This window comes from Canis lupus, chromosome 8 (genome assembly GCF_011100685.1).
Source record: "Canis lupus familiaris isolate Mischka breed German Shepherd chromosome 8, alternate assembly UU_Cfam_GSD_1.0, whole genome shotgun sequence".
Classification (NCBI taxonomy): domain Eukaryota; kingdom Metazoa; phylum Chordata; class Mammalia; order Carnivora; family Canidae; genus Canis; species Canis lupus.
In genome coordinates this window covers 33,388,939-33,393,211 of record NC_049229.1, presented here as the reverse complement: position 1 = coordinate 33,393,211, position 4,273 = coordinate 33,388,939, and the positions used below count along the sequence as shown (strand labels likewise).

At 41.3% G+C, this 4,273-nt stretch overlaps 1 protein-coding gene across 1 annotated transcript in view; it reads left to right on the top strand.

Moving 5' to 3' along the window:
* SLC35F4 (solute carrier family 35 member F4) overlaps positions 1-4,273 on the top strand; it is a 225,998-nt gene that overhangs the window by 197,102 nt on the left and 24,623 nt on the right. The gene's annotated exons all lie outside the window — the stretch shown is intronic.

The following is a 4,273-nucleotide window of genomic DNA, read 5'->3' as shown; positions in this document are numbered from 1 at the left end:
TCCCAGGCCACTCGGGTTACTGGAATTGCTTGATAAATCTCATAACTTGATCCAGGGATTTCCCAGCAAATTTATCATTTTCTTTTTTTTTTTAATTCTTTTATTTATTTATGATAGTCACAGAGAGAGAGAGAGAGAGAGAGAGAGAGAGAGAGAGGCAGAGACACAGGCAGAGGGAGAAGCAGGCTCCATGCACCGGGAGCTCGACGTGGGATTCGATCCCGGGTCTCCAGGATCGTGCCCTGGGCCAAAGGCAGGCTCCAAACCGCTGCGCCACCCAGGGATCCCCAAATTTATCATTTTCAAATGAAGCTGAGTCCCCTAGGCTGCTGCCCACACTGTCCTCCCTGGCGGTGGACCTCTTCCTGCCTTCCTCAGAGAATGTGCCTTAGTTCCCAGGTCATACTCACTTCCTCTTGTCACACGGCCACACTTCCATTTCTGAAGAGAGTGAAACAGATGCTTTCCTCTGAGCCTCAATGTCTCTGTTCTTCTGTTTGCCAAATACCAGATTTGGGGGCCAACTTTAACATGCATGGTCCTACCTTTCCAATGTCAGCTCTTTTTGCTTTTTCTGTGATCACCTCCTCTCCATCTTTGCCACCTGCCTTTTCAGTCTCTCCTTCCACTCATTCCTTCAGCTTGATCGGTAACATACTAAAATCTCTTACATCCTTAAGAACAATAATAAAACAGCAAAACACTCCATCCAAAATAAATGGTCAGTTGAAAATAAAATGGAGCTTTGAGAAAACTGGCTTAAAAAACAAACAGAAGGGCAGCCCAGGTGGCTCAGTGGTTTAGCGCCGCCTTCAGCCCAGGGCATGATCCAGGAGACCCAGGATCGAGTCCCACGTCGGGCTCCCAGCATGGAGCCTGCTTCTCCCTCTGCCTGTGTCTCTGCCTCTCTCTCCGTCTGTGTCTCTCATGAATAACTAAATAAGATCTTAAAAAAAAAAAAAAAAAAAAAAAAGAGAGAGAAGAGAATGGAATTCAGGGCACTTAGTTATGGATGAGAGGCAGTAAGAAAAGGTATACAGAAAACAGGAAAGCATCTTCTAGGACTCTACTAATGTGAGAAAAGATTTTTTTAAAAAGAAAAAAACATTTTTCAGGGTGCCTGAGTGGCTTAGTCAGCAGCTCAGTTCATGATCCCAGCATCCTGGGATTGAGCCTTGAATTGTATTAGGGCTTCCTGTTTAGCAAGGAGTCTGCTTTTCCTTCTCCCTTTGCCCCTCACCCCTGCTCATGCTTTCCCATTCACGCATGCATATGCTCTCCCTCAAATAAATAAATAAAATCTTAAAAAAAGGAAAAAATCTTTTTCAAAAAGTGACAACATCTTAAAATAGTATCTCAGCAACTGTTAATCCCGAGGCCAAGGTTCTTTTTTAAAAATGAAAAAAATTACATCTTAAATCTTCAGAAAGTTTTAATTGGCTTTTATAAGTTGCAGTAATATTCCTATTATCCCAGTTATCTGCGGAATCAAATGTTCCAGTTAATTAAATATACTGGTTAATAAAGACTTGCTATATCTATCATATGCAAACTATAAACTCTGAAGGCTATACCATTAAAGATCACATGGGACATAATTTACTCTTTCTGTAATGATTCAGAAGGCATTTGGGGGATATTCCAGGGCACTGAAGAAAAAAGAGAAAAGGAGAATAACCTTAAGAGAAGTTCACCATGCTTTCATGAATGTTATGTACTTGGCTTCAAAATGAATACCATGAGACAAATGTTATCACTGTTTGAGGGATAAAGACGTTAAGACTGGAATCAAACATGAGCTCAGAGCCATACAATGGTTACACTCATGTTGATTCCAGTGGCCTCTACCATTAATGGCTCTAATCAAGTTTCATAGTAATGGGTGGACTTCCTGGTATATCAGGGTTTTTTTAAAAAGATTTTATTTATTTATTCATGAAAAATACACAGAGAGGCAGAGACATAGGCACAGGGAGAAGCAGGCTCCCTGCAGGGAGAGCCTGATGCAGGACTTAATCCCAGGACTCTTGGATCGACCTGAGCCAAAGGCAGATGCTCAACCAGGTGCCCCCCACCCCCAGTATATCAGTTTTAATGATATATACAAAACTATAAATCCAAGCCAGACTATAGAGAATTTAAAGTGACCAGAAAAATAAAAGAGCTCTGGAGACCCAATCTATGTTATTGATAAATGGTAAAATTAAAGAATTGGCAACAACTAAATCTAGTTAGCAGAAGAATGGGTCAATGTTATGGAGGGATCTAGGGGACTACCGGTGTCATCAAGAGTACTGTATATAGTACGATGGTGGTACCAAGCAGTCTTCAAAGAAGGTGACAATGAAGGCAGATATCAAATTAATATGATACTAAGATTCTTTATAGAATCATTCCTCCTTTATGAGATGGTCCCTGAGAGTAATGTAATCTGAAGTGTCGTAGAGCAAATCTTTCTCATAGGCATCACTCTTCTTCTTTTTTTTTTTTTTTAAGATTTTATTTATTTATTCATGAGAGACACAGAGAGAGAGAAGCAGAGACACAGGCAGAGGGAGAAACAGGCTCCATGCAGAGAGCCGGACATGGGACTCAATCCTGGGTCTCCAGGATCACACCCTGGGCTGAAGGCAGCGTTAAACCGCTGAGCTACCAGGGCTGCCCAGCATCGCTCTTCTTAAGCCTTATACAAAACTACCATTCCTGTCAGGAAACAGAATTTTTTCTCCAAACTATTTCTGAAACTTCCAGCACTTGAATGAAGAGCTCAAGCCTGAAACCTGCACAGAATGAGTATTCAGAATAAAAGATGTGGACACTAGAGTCATACTAACTTGGGTTCAACCTTGGACAACTTTTAATGCAAATTTCAATTTTTTCATCTGTAGAATGGAAGTGATAATACCTACTTCACCCGGTAGGTTAATGTCTGCTTCCCAGCCTCCTAAGACAAGAGTCTCTTGTTCTACCCTCTCACTCATTTTATATTTTTCCCTCTACTCTCTTCACAAGCCACATGGTTATAGAGAGGATTTGCATAACTGTTATTAAGGGCAGGTATTATCTATACACAGTAAAGGGAGCTAGCTGGCTCACACTTCCAGACTCATGTCAATGTCACTGCATCATGGAAGTTTCTCTTGATCATTTACCACCCCATCCCTTAACCAGTGATTCTCCTTTGCCCCCATATGGCCTTTAATATGCCATAGTTGGCCCTATATCACACATTAGATGTGTTTTCTAGCTTGCCACTGGCCATGAGCTCAGGTCTTTCATCTTTGAACCCTTAGACCCAACTAGCTAACTAGCTCCTGGTCCTCTTTATAGGATTTTGTTGAATACATAAAAAAAAGAATACCAATTTTCATCTTCTAGAGGCCAAGGCCCTAAGAATCCAGTATTGTTTTTTTTTTTTTAAATTTTTATTTATTTGTGATAGTCACAGAGAGAGAGAGAGAGAATGAGGCAGAGACACAGGCAGAGGGAGAAGCAGGCTCCATGCACCGGGAGCCCGATGTGGGATTCGATCCCGGGTCTCCAGGATCGCGCCCTGGGCCAAAGGCAGGCGCCAAACCGCTGCGCCACCCAGGGATCCCTTTTTTTTTTTTTTTTTTTTTTTTTTTTTTTAGAATCCAGTATTGTTAAAAGACTCGGAAGTCATACAGTAATTGCTCTGTTTGTCATTACTTGTTTTATATCCTCCAATTCAAAATTCACCTTCAAGGCTTGCTATACCCCTTCCGAAATGATTTTATCAGAGAGCCTTAGTTGGGTGAAAGTTTTTACCTCAGTGGGGCAATCATGCCTGACTCACTAAGCAATAGGACCACATTCAGCAGGAGAGAGACAGTAGGTTTTGGAGAGATAAAGTGAGAAACCCATCCACTATCACTTAAAACCTGTGGACTACATCACTTTCTTAACCACTAGGACAAACCTTGTATTCAGAGGAGGTTCCTCAAGACAAGAGAACTTGCAGACAATTCAGCCTCCCCTCCCTCAGGATTCTAACACCTGGGATCTCAGCTTGGGGACTCAGGGTGATCTCTGCTTCCTTTTAACCTTCTGACCGGTGCATACATTTTTTTTGTGTTGAACTTGTTTTCTCTATCAGGAGAGAAGGACTTTATGATTGTAACTTTCACAGAGTTTTGACTATTTTAATGTAAAATACATGCTACTAAATTTTCTTAGTAAATGTGAAACTACAAAGCAGAACTCATTGTGCTCCCCGAAATACATTAAATTGTAATTTGTTCTGAGATGGGAA